The sequence below is a fragment of the Polypterus senegalus genome, chromosome 4 (genome assembly GCF_016835505.1).
Source record: "Polypterus senegalus isolate Bchr_013 chromosome 4, ASM1683550v1, whole genome shotgun sequence".
Taxonomy (NCBI): Eukaryota; Metazoa; Chordata; class Cladistia; order Polypteriformes; family Polypteridae; genus Polypterus; species Polypterus senegalus.
In genome coordinates this window covers 247,316,565-247,335,654 of record NC_053157.1, presented here as the reverse complement: position 1 = coordinate 247,335,654, position 19,090 = coordinate 247,316,565, and positions in this window count along the sequence as shown.

Sequence of the window (19,090 nt, the reverse complement as noted above, 5' to 3'; positions counted from 1 at the left end):
CCGAGTGGGCGTCCATTCTGGCGCCCTACCTGAAGGGACCCGCGCAGCGGGCTTATTACGATCTCCCCGAGTAGGAAGCCACGAGTTACGACCTCCTAAAACAGGAGATCCTGGCCCGCTATGGCATTACGCCGGGCCAGCAGGCGAGCGAATGGAGGAGCTGGCAGTTCTACCCTGAGCGGCCGGCCCGAGCACTGGTTTTCGACTTCTGGGGGAAGATGGGCCGCTGGCTATGGCCAGAGGGTCCCCAGGCCAGGAAAGTAGTGGAACAGGTGGCCTGTGAGGGTCTGGTGAATGCTATGCCAAGCTCCCTCGCCCAGCAGGTCCAGTGCCACCCCTATAAGGACATGCCAGGACTCCTAGAAGTCCTGGAGCGTCAGCTCGTGGTGTACCAAGCTGGGGGGTCAGATAGGCAAGCTCGTGGGAACCGACAGGGACGGGCGGCCAACCCCGAGCCCTCTCGACGCGCTGCGGAAGCGCCGCCAAGACCCAAAGAAAAGCCGGCCTCTCCGCGCTGTTACAAGTGCGGGGAGACCGGCCACCTACTGCCGACCTGTCCTCTCAACACCGCCTCGGAGCTGATGGACTGCACCTGGGCCACCGCGGAAAGGTACTGTACTCCGTCGCACCCGCAGGCAAGTCCAAACACGGGAGTGGTGTTATTGAATGGGCACTCGGTGGTGGCTTTATTTGACTCCGGCAGCAACATTACCATTTTCGCCGTTACGTATTACCGCGACAGTGGTTACACAGCATTTGCAAGTCACTTGTGTGCATGGGGAGACCAAGTCTTACCGTTCCTCCATGCTGTTACATCACATGGAAGGGGCAGGTATCCAACTTGACGGTCGCGGTGTTGCCCGAACCCCCCTATCCAGTAATTTTGGGACAAGACTGGTCGCACAGGAAAAACGGTAAGACGAACACCGCTCCCAGGGCCTCACTGGGTCTGGTTATGAGGGGGCGAGGCACCCTTCCCGCGGTCTCCACGCCATGCTCTGGGGCAAGCCATAATGGTGCAGGCACATCGGGGGACGTTTCTCAGGCGACGGACCCTGACCTGGAAGTATCCACCGGAGAAGGGACGAGCCAGGGAACACTTCCGCCAACCCGCTCACAAGACCCCCTGAGCAATATGGACCATCAATTTCGGTCCACGCCTGCCTCATTTAAAAGGGAGCAGTGGAATGATGATTCCCTGCGGTTTGCCCGGAATGCGATAGTTCTTCCAGGCAGCTCACAAGCTGACGGTTCCATGCCACGCAAGCCCTTTTTTGTGCTGGAGAATGATCTGTTGTATCGGGTGGCAACCCACGAGGGTGAGGTGCGGAAATTGTTGCTAGTGCCGCGTACCTTCCGGCGGGAGGTATGTGAACTAGCTCATGTTCACCTCCTAGGCACCCACCTCGGGGCCAAGAAAACAAGATCAACGAGGAGGTCCAGCGCTTCTGTCAATCCTGTCTGGAATGTCAGATTTGCCAGATTCCTAGGAGGGGCCGAGCTCCTCTCATCACAATACCCCTGATAGAAATCCCGTTTGACAGAATAGGGGTGGACTTAGTAGGACCCCTGGAACCCTCCAACTGTGGCCATAAGTACATATTGGTCATGGTGGATTACGCGACCCGATACCCAGAGGCGGTTCCCCTGCGCTCCGCTAACACCAAAAATATCGCACAGGAATTAGTCAACTTATTTTCTAGAGTGGGTATCCCCAAAGAAGTCGTCATGAACCAGGGTACTCCCTTCACCTCAGATACGTTCAGGGAGGTTGCCAGATTACTGCGAATAAAGCACCTGAAGACGTCTGTCTACCACCCCCAAACAGACGGGTTGGTGGAGCTTTTTAACCAGACGCTTAAACAGATGCTCTGCAATGTAGTCAGCGCCGATGGCAGGAATTGGGACCAGCTCCTACTGCTCGTGCTTTTTGCATACCGGGAGGTGCCCCAGGCCTCTACGGGCTTCTCCCCTTTTGAATTATTGTACGGGCGACAACCCCGAGGACTTTTAGACATACTAAAAGAGGGCTGGGAGGCTGAGGCCCTTCCCTCCTCCAATATATTGGAGTACTCAAGCGGCTGGGTGCGGCTCGATACTTGACTAATCTTGATATGATGAAAGGGTATTGGCAAATTCCCTTAACGGCATCTGCAAAAGAAAAAACGGTCTTTAGCACCCCTAGTGGACATTGGCAATACAAGGTCCTCCCATTTGGGCTGCACGGGGCCCCAGCGACCTTTCAATGTCTGGTGGATAGAGTGCTGAAGCCCCACCAGTCCTATAGTGGCGCCTACCTGGATGACGTCGTCATCTATTCCGGCACCTGGGAAGAGCATCTATTGCAGGTCTCTGCTGTCCTCGCGACCCTGGCTAAGGCCAGCCTCCGCATTAACCCCCGTAAGTGTTTTTTTGGCTTAAAGGAGGCCAAGTATTTAGGCTACCTTGTGGGACAAGGACAGGTGAGACCCCAATGTTCCAAAGTCAAAGACATCCTGGAATGGCCCCGTCTGAATACCAAGAGACAGGTGCAGGCTTTCTTGGGGCTGGCGGGGTACTACCGCCGGTTCGTACCCCGTTTCTCCGAAAGGGCAGCACCCTTGACTAATTTAACAAAGAAGGGCGCTCCCCTACATGTGGTATGGAACGACAAGGCGGAACACGCATTCAGTGACCTGAAAAAGGCCCTAACGTCGGCACCTGTATTAAGGACCCCTGATTTTGGGCTGCCTTTTATCCTCCAGACCGACGCTTTGGACACAGGCCTGAGTGCCGTGTTGAGCCAAAGCGCCGATGGTGTCGAACACCCCGTGATGTACCTAAGCCGGAAACTGCTGGACCGAGAGACCAGGTACGCGGCAGTGGAGAGGGAAGCCCTGGCCATTAAGTGGGCGGTAACTTATCTCTGGTACTACCTGTTGGGTCGCGAATTCACTCTGGTGACTGATCACGCTGCGCTTCAGTGGATGTCCCTGCACAAAGAGTCGAATCCACGAGTCACCAGGTGGTTTCTGGACTTGCAGCCCTATAAGTTCACGGTCACTTATCGTCGCGGCGGCCTTCAGGCCAATGCCGATGCCCTCTCTCACATCCACAACCTCTCGGTTAGGTCCGCCCGACCTGACGGTCTTGGGCTAAGGGGGGGGTCATGTCACACACGAGCGATTAGGAGATTGCGGACGGACCTTAACCCTACTATTATCCTAGGGTCGGTACCGACCCGTTTTCAAGTTTTAAATGCATAAAAGTACCACATACATTTTGTTTACTGCATCAAGGCTTTTTCCATTTTTCTGAAACTTCCATTTAAACAAAAAAAAAAAAAGGTAAATTATTTCTCTAATCAGAAATTTACTGCCTGTGGTCTTACCGGGTCGGCCACGACCCAGGGTACAATAAGAGATCATAAAACAATAAATCCTGGCCAAACTTAAGTTCCAGTATAAACACACTCTCAGCTCACTCTGGCCCCCCCCACACCCCCACACAACTCTGTCAGGTAGCAGGCCTCTCCCATCCCCCGAGCTGTAGTCAGGGGCTTATCTCTTCACACCTCCCCCGAGTAAAAAAACAGAGACAGCCCAGACAAAACAGACCCAGACCAGTTCAGTTTGGTGATTGTGACTGGAGAGAAAGCATCTAATTTGCAGAGGTAAAAATGGCCAGATTCACAGCACTCCAAGCTCTGGATCATATCCTAGCTGAAGGACAAGTTACAGAGTGGCACAGCGACACTGATGAGGTGGACTCAGAGGAGGAAGACATTGTGGAGTGTCAGTCAGAAGACACAGACACAGAGTCTGAGGAGGAGATCACCTCTGAAGCAGTTTCCCCACCAGCTGAAGTACTACAGTCCAAGAATGGCAGCATCTCCTGGAGGTTAGTACCACCTGACGAGACTCAGGACAACTGGCAGGGCAGCTGCTGAAAATATCATCAGAATGACTCCTGGGGTCACAAGGTTTGCCATAACAAGGATAAGTGACATCAAAACAAGTTTTGAACAGTTCATGCCATCATCGCTGAAAAAAATAATACTTGACATGACAAACCTAGAAGGACAAAAAGTCTACGGAGACACATGGATTGACTTTGATGAAGAATTCCTGGATGCTTATATTGGAATTCTTCTTCTTGCTGGAGTATACCGATCCAGCAATGAGGCCACAGCCAGTCTCTGGGACACAGCAACAGGCAGAAATATTTTTCGGGCCACGATGTCACTGAAGAGCTTCCACATGATCTCGAGAGTCCTCAGGTTTGACAACCGAGACATGAGAGCAAGACGTGACAAGCTTGCTCCCATAAGGGATGTCTGGAAGAGATGGGTGCAGCGCCTGCCTTTGATGTTCAATCCAGGGCCAGAGGTTACCGTAGACGAGCGTCTTGTGCCTTTCCGGGGAAGATGCCCTTTCCGGCAATACATGCCCAATAAGCCAGCCAAATACGGGATAAAAATCTGGGCAGCCTGTGATGCAAGAACAAGCTATGCTTGGAACATGCAAATTTACACAGGAAAACCTGAAAGTGGCATCCCTGAGAGGAACCAGGGAAGACGTGTAGTCCTCGACTTGACAACTGGACTGCGCGGACACAATATTACATGTGACAATTTTTTTACAAGTTTTGATCTTGGACAGGAACTTCTGAGGCGAAAGCTCACCATGGTGGGCACTATCAAAAAAAATAAACCTGAGCTGCCCGCTGAAATTGTGAATTTGAAGAACAGGGCACCACTGTCTTCAAAATTTGCCTTTACAGACACAACCACTATTGTGTCATATTGTCCAAAAAAAAACCGGAGTGTGATACTCATGTCCACACTCCACAAGGACACTGCTGTGTCATCAGCAAAAGAGAAAAAGCCCATCATTATTTTGGATTACAATAAAACAAAGGAGGGTGGACAACCTGGACAAGCTGACTGCCACCTATACATGCCAGCGCATGACCAGGAGATGGCCAGTGGTATTGTTCTACAATATGCTGGATGTGTCAGCCTACAACGGATTTGTGTTGTGGACCCAAATCCACCAAGGGTGGAATGCAGGGAAGAATCAAAGGCGAAGAATGTTTCTCCAAGAACTAGGGGATTCTCTTATAAAGGGACACATTGAAAAAAGGGAACGGGTCCCCCGAGACCCAGCCGCTGCAGCTGTGGTCAGAGAGCTGCAGACCACGGCAAGCACTCCGTCCACGTCAGCAGGAAGACGAAGAGCTTCAGCACCAGCATCCTTCCCTTTAGCCAGCCCTGCCACAGCCACAGACCCAGACCCAGAGAGGCTGCCGGATTCCAAAAGAAAGAGCTGTCAGGTCTGCCCAAGCAGCATGGACAGAAAAACCAATTCCATGTTTGCCAAATGCAAGAAATATATTTGCAAAGAGCACACTAAAAATGTCACTTACTGTCCTACTTGCACATAGTGTAAACATACAGTAGCAATCCTGCTCCTGGAGAGCTACCACCCTACCACCGTACTACTAATTCTATTGGTTTGATTGTTTGTTTGATCTACATTTTGTAATTTATTTTGTATTTTATTTTGTCTTACTTGTTTGGCTTTGTCTTTGTGATTGAATTAAAGTTCAACTTTTGGAAAAAAAATACTTTTTTTGCCTTCTTCTTGAAGTAAATATATATGGGTCAAAACCGACCCTAACACCACAGATGTTACTAATATTAATAATATTGATATTGATAGTAATATTATTAAAATAAAAAATTGTAATTTTTTTTTTTACAGTTGTGTTCTAATACCCCTCAGTAATAGTCAGGTAACATATAAACCTTTGATTTATTTGTATAATTCTCCTGAGGTTTATTTTACCAATTTTTTTGGACTGGGCCGTTTTATTGACATCATACGTCTCATCTTCAGAGGGCCACACCAAAAATTTTAAAAACAAATTTTAAAATCTTTTCATGGATAAGGAAGCCTAACAAGGTAACCAAGAGGTAAGGAAACAAACTGGATGATAAAAAAATGTTTGAGGGTTGAGGGAGGCTGATTTAGGACACGGGTCGGCACCGACCCGACCGGCCACCAAGATAACAGATGGGTGGAAATGCTAGGATAATAGTAGGGTTAAACCGCTTCAGAAGACGTTCGCCGGCAGGGAATGGCGGGGTACTAACCTTTCTCCTTAATGTCTTCCAGGAAAAAAGACGTTCCGCCATCATAAGCCTTCCCGCAGTACGTCTACTTCCGCCCTTCCTCAGCCATCTTTCCTGACGTCATCAGTCCCATCCTCCCTCACGGTTCCTTCCCAGCATTCCTCCACTTCCGGCCCCTCCCCTATAAAATGGCCGCCGCGTCGTGCATATGAACTGTTTTGTTTATATTTTTGACCTGTTTCTTTTTGCTGATTTGTGGATTTATCTGCAATATACGGGGCCGGAAACCCCAAAACATTATGCTGGCTCTTGTTGAGTCTTTTACACTGTATTAACTAAAAAGTGTCACATATTAATTTGGTCCACTTAAGACAATAATGAAGTTGAAAGTGATATTCATTAAATTAAGAAGTAAATCCTACAGCAGCGTTTCTCAACCTTTAAGTATTTGCGACCAGAGTTTTTTTTTATAACAGTTTTAATTGTGCCCCCCTAACTTTTTTTTGAAACCCTAATAAAATGTATTCCTATATTTTTTGCTGCCGATACACCGCTACAAGTTTTATTATACCTATTTAACTTTTATCTACATTTATCTAACTCTGTATTTATTTTTCTAGTATCAGAATGTAGTTTTAAGTTAATATGTTTTTGTTTCAATAGATGTATTTTTCAAATTTTTGATTCTTGTTTTTTTTTTTTCACATTTTCGCGCCCCCTTTTTTGTTACGCGCCCCACAGGTTGAGAACCGCCATCCTACAGGTCTTTCACCTCATAAGCTTCATGTGACTGTCAGTGTGCCATATACTGTTAGGTGAGACGTCATGGTGTGGCCTTCTCTGAACAGTTTGTGACCATCTCTGAGCAGTGCCAATGGGCGTCGAAGTCTGTCCCTTTGCACATGTGTTCCCTTCGCTCTGAGCATTCCTGACATTATCTGTTAAAAAAACATTTTTAAATAAACTGATCATTTTAAAACATCAAAGCTGATTGTACAGGGTTTGTAATTATAGGTAACTATCATGTTATAAGGAAATGAAATCTTTGTGTTGTGAGCATTACAGCTACATAGACTTATAAGGTCTTGGCAAGGAACATTTTTGATTTTTAAAAATTGTTGGTGAGGGACATATTCAATACGAATTCATGGAATGGAAGGGAGTGTGGCATGGTGGTACAGTGGTAGTGCTGCTTTGTTCACATCCCAGTCCTCTCTGTGTGAAGTTTGTATGTTCTCCCAGTGGCCTTGTGGGTTTCCTCCCATAGTCGAGAGACATGAAGGTTGGTGTACATGGTGATGCTAAATTGGCCTCAGATATGTGTGTGTGCTTGTGTGTGTGATCACCCTGTGATGGACTGGTGACCCATCCATGTGTTGTTCCTGCCTTGCACCTAATACTTACTGGAATAGGTTCCAGCCACCCTGTGACCCTTAGGATGAAGTGGGTTTACAAAATGGATGGATGGATTGGGTAGGGACAGCATTGTATCACAGCAGCTGTTGTTGGTGCTATGAAATTATGTGAAATACTGCAAAACTTAGAATATAGTTCACAATTATGCTTGAAAGTTTACTGATTTGTTGTGAAAAAAAAAAATTATTTCAATGTCATATTATGATATTCTATGTCAAAACATGCAACAAATTATTTAAGGCCATTCAGCCGGTCGGTCAGTCAATCAGTCAGCCAGCCGGTCAGTCGGTCAGTCAGTCAGTCAGTCGGTCAGTGAGTCTTTCCCAATCTCACTTACTCCAAACCGGGCCCTGACAGCCCCGGACATTAACAACCCGAGATGAGGAGCCAGTCTATCACAGGGCCATTACTTACAAAGAACTATTTAGTACGTCTAGATATCTTTATTAAAATTGTGTCCCCTAGTTTCTGAACCACTTTATCATAGTAGCTTTTTAGGTGTTTCGTTTAATTTCTACCAGGTAGTGTATTAATTAATAATAATGTTGTTTCACAGCTTAACAGTTACTTATATAATGTTCACTTGCTGACTGTTTGTGGATTTTACAAATTCCTCCTCTGTCTCTGTAGGTTTTCTTTCATATCCAAGCAGATATACAGGTTAGGATAAAAAGACACTGAATTGATGAGTGTGAACACCAGCAGGATTTGTGACTAACATGTCCTCCAGAATGGGATGGAGGTTCCTGCCTTGCTGACAATGCTACAAGGGAGTTCTTGGGTCCGAGATAATTCTAAATTGGAGTAAGAAGGTCTGAAAGTGAATGGACGGTGTAAAAGTAACACTCGATAAGTGAATGAATGATGGATCAGTCCTAATACATTTGAATTGAAAGTTATTTGTGCTTTAAACATTTGTGTGCCCTTTGTTTGCCTGTGTAAATCCACTCGTAGCTCTAAGCAGAGTTTATTGTGTTGATTTTGAAATGATGAAAAGTACCCATATTCCTACTATTCTATTCCTACTGTATATTATTATCACTATCATTATACTGTTAAATTGTTATAAAAGTTTTGTTTTGTGTGGACATCAATTCTGCATTTAAAGTTCCTTTTCTTCCACTTCACATGGTGTCATTTTCTAACCTGCTCAATCCAGACTTGGGTCGCAGAGGTCAAGCATATGGCACAGGGCAGGAACAAACCTTGGACTGGGCACCAGTCCATCTCAGGGCGACCCAGAAACACACATTAGGGCTAATTTAATGTTTCCAGTTCACCAAACTTGCACGTCTTTGGGCAGCCACAACCTGATGAAATCCATGCAGACATAGGGAAAACATGCAAACTCCATGTGGTAGAACTGACTTTAAAAATTGCATGTTTTATATGCTGTACTGAAGCATCTTGCAGAATATTTACTAATAAATCTTCTTATATAATACGCTACTGTGGCTGTTTGTTTGTCTGTCCAGGATTTTAAATCACTTGTCGCTCACAAACCGTTTGAACAATTGACCTGAAATTTGGTACACATGTACTACATGATGTCTACTCTCCGCTTTCAGGGTGATGATTGACCTCCAAGGTTATTCATCATTTTATTTTTATTTTATTTTATTATCAACTCTCGACAGCGGCCAGCAGGGCGGCGGTGTGGCACATGTGTTATGGGCGCCGGTCTCATCCCTATCACCTTTGCTGTCACTTCCCCTAACTCTTCATATCTTAAATCATTCTTGAGGTAGATTGAAGACTTAAGTGAAAAATTAAGGAAAATTAAGGAAAACGTCCCAACTAATTGCAACACAAACACTGACTTAATCAGATTTAATGCAAAAAGATGCTGACGGAAGAAGAGAAGCAGCGGACCGCTAGGGTGGAGAGAAGAAGATCTGCTCAGAAAACAGCAAGCTCATCAACCTCTGAGCAAACGAATGATAAAGGTACAGAGAAAGAAAGAGGATGAAGACTAGGAATGATCATGTCAAGTGGATTCACTGCACATTATCATTATAGCAGTGCGCCGTTAATGGTATTTTAATATTATGTGTTCCAGTTTAACAATATATTTTAGTTTCACATTGGATTGTAACCATGGAGTGCATAAAATACAAAACAAATAAGTAAACCTCTGAGCTGCCATTTGGAAAACTCGCTTGTAGTCTTTTTCATTCTTCATCAGTTCATTATCTGTTATACTGCTGCATTTCTGTCCTGGTGACAGACCCTCCATTTTCAGGCCTTTATTAATATAAGATGCTAAACATCCTCTGTGTTGTTCAGTTCTCTTCTCTGTGTCCCCTTGTGAATGAAGAGCTTCAGTTGTTCTTCTGAGATTTTAACTTCTGGCAACCAAACTGATCTATTATGAAACAATTTAAAAAGAAGAATAATAAAGTATACTACTGTATGTCAATTAACAATAAATGTATACTAACATTATTTATGAACAATTTACGAAAACAGTCTAATTTCAAAGAATAAGAATTCATTTTGAAAATGTTAAAATGTTTATGCAGCAATGCCAGTCTATACTAATATATACCAAGGTCAAAGGTCATCTTCATTAAGTATAAAAGCAGGTTGTAAATACTTTTGTAATGCTGTGTTTGTGTTTGTGAGTCATTTGTGTCAGGATGTGATAACTTTAGTTGTAATAAACATGTTTTAGTGTTTACTGATGGATTGTGTATGAATGACTTAAGATGGACTAAACTAGAAATAGACAGCAAGTGACATAGCCATTAAATTACTGGATATAAGAAAACGGCACAAAGAACAAATGAATAGAAGGCATAATAAGGACATGTTTGGTGTCAATCTAATAACAACTCTTCGCAGGTTTCAATTCCAAACTTCTCGCTGGATCTTCCTTTTCAAGTCAGCAGTGCAGCACAACATAACATTGTGAAGGCCGCTTCATGAAATTCAGGTCAGGCGAGGCTGGGACTGATTGAAAAAGAGTTGGGCACAAGACGGGCACACGAAACTGCTGTGAGACCCACTGACACCGACTCTAACAGAAGGAGAATTTGGGACAGCCAGTCTAGCTAAGTGCAGGCTTTCAGATTTGTGGGAGTAGAACTGAAGAGAACGGGCAACATGGAAACACAGACACCGTCCAGGAGTGGGACTGCTATTCAGGGTGCAGATCTGTTAGGCCGATGGACAGACTTCTGTGCTGTTCTGTCACCACACTGTCCACTAATACTGGAATATTATGCATAAGTGAAGCGCTTTGAAATAAATAACTGTATGAAATTAAGATGAATTTAAACTGATGACGTAGTGTTGTAGAACAAGCCCGTTGACAACAAGTTGAGGTGCTTTGACTGTGGAATAGCAGGCTGTCCCCACATTTATTTCTTTCTTTTCCCCAGAGCTGTGGTTCCTTTTAATGTCATGAACATGTTATTAAATCACCTGCTCAGTCTTAACTGGCAGAGTCTTCATGTGGCGGTGTTTGAATGAGAGCCAAGACTGCATGCTGCTCCATTTGTGCCAAGTACTGCTGGACAAAAACTGAAAGACCGGACAACTGAAAAAAGTGTCATATTCTAGTTAAATAGCCAGAAAGTCAGTGTGCGCAATAATCCCGCTGAGTCTGTTGTAATAAAAACTATTGTACTCCTAAGTGCAGAACAACAAGTTAGAAATGGTTACACACAAACAACAACAACAACAACATTTATTTCTATAGCACATTTTCATACAAACAGTAGCTCAAAGTGCTTTACATAATAAAGAATAGAAAAAGTAAAAGACACATAAAAAAACAAAATAAATCAACATTAATTAACATCGAATAAGAGTAAGGTTCAATGGCCAGGGGGGACAGAAAAAACAAAAACTCCAGACGGCTGGAGAAAAAATAAAATCTGTAGGGATTCCAGACCATGAGACCGCCCAGTCCCCTCTGGGCATTCTACCTAACATAAATGAAACAGTCCTCTTTGGATTTAGGGTTCTCACGGAAGGACTTGATGAAGATGGTCACGTAGACTTCTGCCTTTTAATCCATCCATCATTGTTGGAGCATCATGAAGCTTTGAGTAGGTGGAGGTGGCGCAGGCCACCACCACAAAGAAACCGGAAAAAGAAACAGAAAAGAGAGTAGGGTCAGTACGATTTTAGAGCCACCATGAATAGTTATTATGATGAATTGAACATACAGAGTATCAGGATTAAGTTAAATTAAGTTAAATTGAAGTTATAGAAAGGCCATGTTAAAGTAATGTGTTTTCAGCAGTGTTTTAAAGTGCTCTACTGTATCAGCCTGGCGAATTCCTATTGGCAGGCTATTCCAGATTTTAGGTGCATAGCAGCAGAAGGCCGCCTCACCACTTCTTTTAAGTTTTGTTCTTGGAATTCTAAGGAGACACTCATTTGAGGATCTGAGGTTACGATTTGGAATATAAGGTGTCAGACATTCCGATATATAAGATGGGGCGAGATTATTTAAGGCTTTATAAACCATAAGCAGAATTTTAAAGTCAATCCTGAATGACACAGGTAACCAGTGTAGTGACATCAAAACTGGAGAAATGTGTTCGGATTTTCTTTTCCTAGTTAGGATTCTAGCAGCTGCATTCTGCACTAGTTGCAAACGATTTATATCTTTTTTGGGTAGTCCTGAGAGGAGTGCGTTACAGTAATCTAGTCGACTGAAAACAAACGTGAACTAATTTCTCAGCATCTTTCAGTGATATAAGAGGTCTAACTTTACTTATGTTTCTTAAGTGAAAAATGCTGTCCTAATGATCTGATTAATATGTGATTTAAAATTCAGATTACAGTCAACAATCACCCCTAAGCTTTTACCTCCGTCTTGACTTTTAATCCTAATGTATCCAGTTTATTTCTAATAGCCTCATTGTATCCATTATTGCTGATCACTAAGATTTCAGTTTTCTCTTTATTTAACTTGAGAAAATTACTATTCATCCATTCTGAGATACAAGTCAGACATTGTGTTAGTGAATCAATAGAATCGGGTCATCAGGTGCTATTGATAAATACAGCTGTGTGTCATCAGCATAGCTGTGGTAGCTCACGTTGTGCCCTGAGATAATCTGACCTAACGGAAGCATGTAGATTGAGAATAACAGCGGACCCAGGATAGAGCCTTGTGGAACACCATATTGGATATCATGTGTCTTGAGTTGTAATTCCCACAACTAACAAAAATTTTCTCCCTGTCAGGTAGGATTCAAACCAATTTAAGACACTGCCAGAGAGGCCCACCCATTGACTAAGGCGATTTCTAAGAATATTGTGATCAATGGTGTCAAATGCAGCACTCAGATCTAAGAGGATGAGAACAGATAAATGGCCTCTGTCTGCATTTCACCGCAAATCATTTACTACTTTAACGAGTGCAGTTTCTGTGCTGTGATTTGTTCTAAAACCCGACTGAAATTTATCAAGAATAGCATGTTTATTTAGGTGGTCATTTAACTGCATAATGACTGCCTTCTCCAGAACTTTACTTAAGAAAGGCAGGTTAGAGATGGGTCTAAAATTTTCAAAGCGAGGGGTCAAGATTATGTTTCTTAAGTAGGGGTTTAACTACAGCAGTCTTAAGACAGTCTGGGAAGACCCCAGTATCTAGTGACGAATTTACTATGTCCAGAACATTATCAATTAGCACGCCTGATACTTCTTTGAAAAACCTTGTTGGTATCGGGTCAAGGACGAGGTGGAGGGTTTTAATTGAGAGATTATTTTTTTAAATCAGGTAAATCTATCCTAGTGAAAGAGTTTAATTTGTTTATAACAGGATGCTGGGGTTTAGGAGGATCCTTAGTGTTGGGGAGATATACTATGTTATTTCTAATATCATTAATTTTTGATTGAAAATACAGCGATAGCCTCACAGGTTTCACTGGAAGCACTTAGGAGGCATTCCTTTGAGTTACCTGGGTTTAGTAGGCGATCAATTGTAGAAAATAAGACTCTGGGATTACTAGCATTGTTATTTATAATCTTAGAGAAATAGCAGCGTCTCTCAAGACGGACAGTGTTATTGTATTCTGTTATTTTGACTTTTAATATTTCATGGTGGATAGTAAGTTTAGTCTTCCTCCATTGACGCTCAGCTCTACGGCATGTTCTCTTTAAATCAGACACTCTTTGGGTCTTCCATGGTATAACAATGCTAGAAGATTTTTTCACTGTCTTTTCAGGTGCAACTATGTCAACAGCAGCTCTCACTTTAGTATTAAATCTTTCCACCTTACTATTTACATTATCCTCGCTATTATAGCTGGCACTATAAACGGACTGATTGCTTAAAATGTTTGTAAGTTTTAAAGAGTCAAAGAAGCGTTTTTTAACAATATGCTTCTCATGAGTGTTTTTATCATTATTTCTATATTAAAAAGTAGAAGAAAATGGTCTGATAGACCAATATCAATGATCTGTTTTATATCAACTTTCAGTCCTTTAGTAATCACTAAGTCTAACGTATGACCTGCTTTATGTGTAGGCTGATTTATGAGTTGTCTCAAATCAAAAGAATCCAGGAGGTTCATAAATTCTTTTACTTTTAGATCACACTGATTATCTATATGAAAATTAAAGTCGCCAACTATTAGGAGTGTGTCATAGTTAGTAATTAAAATTGACATTAAGTCAGAGAATTCCTCAAAAAAAGACCCGTTATATTTAATAGGTCTATACACGGATAATACTAGAACTTGAGAATCTCCATGGATAACAATGGCGAGATACTCAAAGGACTTGAACTTACCAAAACTGACATCTTTACATTTTAATCGGCTCGAGTAAATGTTAGCCAATCCGCCCTCCCTTTTTCCCTGGCGGTCTGCACGAGTAAAACTGTAATCCGTAGGCGCAGATTCGATTAAAACAGCTGCGCCGTCTGAGCTAAGCCACGTTTCACTTAGTGCAATAAAATCTATTTTTATCACTAATAAGATCTTTGATAAAAACGTTTTGTTAGTCTAACAAATAGTGCCATATTTAATGTTTCGAGGTGCAGAGATGAATACTATGTGCGTTATTGATATTTGGAATAGGAACTAAATTATTTTATTAGCCGCTCTGTGTGTATTTTTGTTTAATCTGTGATCTGTTTTTATAGTTTTAATACATTGTTCCTCTAAAATAGTAATTTTAATTAGATTATTGGAGTTTATACCGTATTTCCTAGATTTTCTACATGCATTGAGATTGCTTATTACAGTTGTAAAAAAGGCTCCTGTGCCTTTAAGGCACTGAAGCATGATCACGTGAAAACCGTGGCGTGTGCAGTGAGCATGTGCATTTGTGAGATGTACCTCGTGAAAGCCGGAACTACTGGAGCCACTAGAGAAAGTTTAAGTTTGTGCGTTGTTGACCAAATGTAAGTGCTTATGTACGTATTTAGAAGTTAAGTGTTAAAAGTTAGAGAACTGTTCTGAATTAGTAGTTAGGTTAATATTTTACGTTACCACATTGAAATTGTAATTGCAAACACCTTAAGTTGAAAGTGTGAAGCTATAGTGCCACCTATTGGACATTTGTGTATAGCATAGTGAGATAACATGTATATATGTACTAAATGTCTTATTTTGTTGTTTGCCTGTTAGAACCACACATACACCTACTCACCTACCTGTACAGTTGTTCTACTTCATGTGAAATTTTGGCATCTCAACATTAAAGTGATGTTCCTGAAATGGTTGGATTAGTTCCTGTGTTCTAACCGACACACCACAGCGACTACAGCGTATTGCAAGTCTGCCTTCTGCCTTTCTCCACAACAATTTTGGTCCTTCGAGCCGGATTCGCAGTGGTTACTGTGGAACATGTATCCTTACTCCAACCAGCAAGCCGGAGCGAACTATCCAAGAAGACAGTCGCGCCCTCCGCGTTACTTAGAGGATTATGATTTAAGCTATGCAGGCTACAGGGTTCTAGAAGCATCATCTTCACTGCGGCCAGGAGTACTGCACACAATTTACCAAGAAGAGGATTATGATGCCAGCAGAATGTTGTTACCTCAAACTTTGCAAGCTCAAGCAACACCAAATCGTAGAGAACTAGCGATAACTTCACCAGGAACACTGAATAATTCTCATAGAAAGCTACAGCTTGAGAGAGACTATGAACACTCACAATCAAAGACAGCTAGCCTTTCTAATATTAGTCCTGACTCATTAAGAAGGGCTGGACCAGTTCCTGCACCACGGACTGTCTATCGAACACCAGTGCCATCTCCTAGGACTTCAAATGCCCCTTGTAACTACAACTACAATGAGGACCTGCCAAGAATGCAGAAACAGTGGGAAGGAGATAATGTAAGTAATAACAGTTTTAGTGCACCTTTATCACCTGTCCACGAGCAGGAGGATCCTCAACCTAGCCAGGAGTCTGATGCGATGCTTGACATAATGGAAGAGATGGTGGCACGGATGCGTGAAATGAAAGCCCAAAGTAGACAAGCCAGAATTCCGTCCTACTCTTCTCCACCTAGACCAGATTCCCTTTCCCATTTGAATCATGATGCACTTCGCCAAAGGACACCAGCCAGGCAACATCCACCCTTACATCAGTACTGTGTAGATCCTAACACACCTGCTCCTACTCCTCTTCCTCACCTTCCTCGTCTGCCTCACCAGCCTCCTCCGCAGCCATTTCACCAGTATATCCTGCAACCTCCTACATCCACAGAATGTGATCAGTACACTCTTGATCATCCCCAGCGGGAGTACTTTCCACAGGCACAAGAGACCTTCTATAGGGGACCTAAACCTTCAATCCCAGACTTCATCCATAAAGATCCCAGTGAGTTTGCACGGCTTAAGATAGCTCTAATTAACCTTCTCCCTGCAAGCAGTACAGAGCTATTCAAGTACCAGATTTTGGTTGAGCACCTGAAGTTAGAGGAAGCCCGTTTAATAGCTGATGCATACCTGAACTCTCTTTACCCATATACTGATACCATGGCAGCTCTTACTGAGAAATATGGACAACCTCATCAATTGGCTTTGAAGAAAATTTCAGCAGTCATGAACTCTCCAGCAATTCGTAGTGGGGATACAGAAGCTTTTGAGAAGTTTGCTTTAAATGTGCAAGCATTAGTAGGTATGTTGGGAACCATAGGGCCTGAGGGTGACATTGAACTCCGATGTGGATCTCATGTAGCTCGCCTGTTGACAAAGCTTCCACCAGACCTTCGGCGAACTTCCCAGACACATGCTGCATAGACCAGGAGCAACCTATACTTTACTTGATCTCTCAACGTGGTTAAAATTTGAAGTGTGGTGTCACGATTCAGGAGGACAGCCCAGACAAGTGGAGAAATACAGAGAACCTAAACGTGGACCAAAACCAACTACGGTCTTACTTGGAGCAAACCAAAGCTCTGCGACTGAGACTTCCAACCCTTCTATAGATGAGCCATCAGAGAAGAAGAAAGAAAAGCCTAAACCTTACTGCCCATATTGTGAAAATACAGAGCACTTCCTTAGTCAATGTCCCACATTCCAGCAGTTCACGAAAGAGCAAATTATAGACTGGATCAAAACCAAGAAACGATGCTGGAGGTGTGGACGTCGCATCAAGCAGCTCAGTGTAATCTCAAAAAACCCTGCAATATATGTAAAGGGAAACATCTTAAGGTCTTGCATGAAGTTAACACTCTCCCCCCAAAACAGGATACCTGTGTGCTGAGTTCATCTACTGAGACTCTTTATGGCGACAGACCCACTGATGGCAGTTATGTATTGCTTAAGGTAGTTAAGGTAATGCTTTATAATGGCAACAGAGCCTTAGAAACCTACGCAGTGTTAGACGACGGCTCCGAACGGACTCTTCTGCTTTCAGCAGCAGCTAAAGAGCTTGGCTTAGAGGGAGAATCTGAAAAGATGATGTTAAGGACAGTTAGACATGACATTGAGACATTGGAGGGAGCATCAGTTTCATTTATGCTAACTCCTGCAACAGAGCCACAAAGGAAATTTAAGATCCAGCATGCCTTTACTGCAACGCGGCTAGCATTGGGTGAACATTCCTACCCGATGACTACTCTTCAGGAGAAGTATCAACACCTTAAAGGCTTGAATATTCCTCATTTTGAAAATGCGTCCCCTTCTACTCATTGGAGCTGACCATCCCCACTTACTCAACCCACTGAGCCTGTACGCCTTGGCCCACCAGGAGGGCCAGCAGCAATCAAGACTTCTTTGGGATGGACATTGCTAGGACCTGTAAGGGGACTTAAACATCAGATGTCTTCCACGCAGTGCTTGTTTTCCTCCTTCCAGTCCCCAGATACTGAACTGTTTAAAAATGTGGAAAGACTTTGGCAACTAGATTGTTTGCCCTATAGGAATGTTGAATCAGTCACTCGATCCAAACAGGATAAAGAAGCCATACTTCTTCTTCAAAGTCAAACTACTCAATAAAAGTGGACGGAATTCAGCGATACGCAACCCCTTTGTTACTAAGAAGTGACATGCCCTGCCTGAGTTCTTCATTAGAAGCAGTGATGCCAAGTCTCAGAAGTACAGAGAAAAGACTAGCAAAAAATCCACAACTTGCAGCCATCTACACTGCGGAAGTAGAGAAACTGGAGAAAGCAGGCTATATCGCTAAAATACCAAGGAAGCAGTAGCTAGTCAGGAATCATGGTACATCCCTCACCATATGGTTCATCATAATGGTAAGAACAGGCTAGTTTTCAACTGCTCATTTCAGTTCAGAGGATCAACGCTAAATGAATACTTGTTACCTGGCCCTACTTTAGGCCCGTCACTATTAGGAGTGTTAATTCGGTTTAGAGAGCATACTGTGGCTGTTAGTGGAGACATTAAGGCTATGTTCCACCAGGTACGCCTGTTAGAAAGGGATAAGGTCCTCCTTCGATTCATTTGGCGAAATATTAGACAAAGGATGGATCCTGACATCTATGAGTGGCAAGTTTTGCCATTTGGCACGACTTGTAGCCCGTGCTGTGCTACATTTGCCCTGCAAACTCACGTTCATAATCATAGTGAACCTGGTGATGATATAAGATTAGCAGTTGAGAGGCATTTTTATGTTGACAATTTTCTACAGAGTTTCTCCACATTTAAAGAGGCGAAGGACATGGTGGATAAATTAATAAATCTTCTTAATTTAGGAGGTTTTCAGTTACGACAGTGGGCTAGTAACAATCCTACTGTGATAGGTCACTTACCAAAAGAAGCACAGTCTGAAATGAGTGAACTGTGGCTAACTCAGGATCGAATACATTCTCCAGAGCCTACGCTGGGTTTATGCTGGTATTGCTCTTCTGACACTCTAGGCTACAGGCATCGGAAATTAAGTATGACAGGCCCACACTAAGGAATATTTATAAAGTTCTAGCAAGTCAGTATGACCCACTTGGGTTCCTTATTCCATTCACTACTCGGGCAAAGGTATTAGTTCAGCAGCTCTGGCAAAAGGAGCGGCATTGGGATGACCTCTCTTCCCTGAAGATTTACTTCAGGCCTGGAACTCATGGGAGGCAGAGCTAATTCACTTGTCAAAGATTACATTACCCCGGTGTTACCAAACAACTGATAT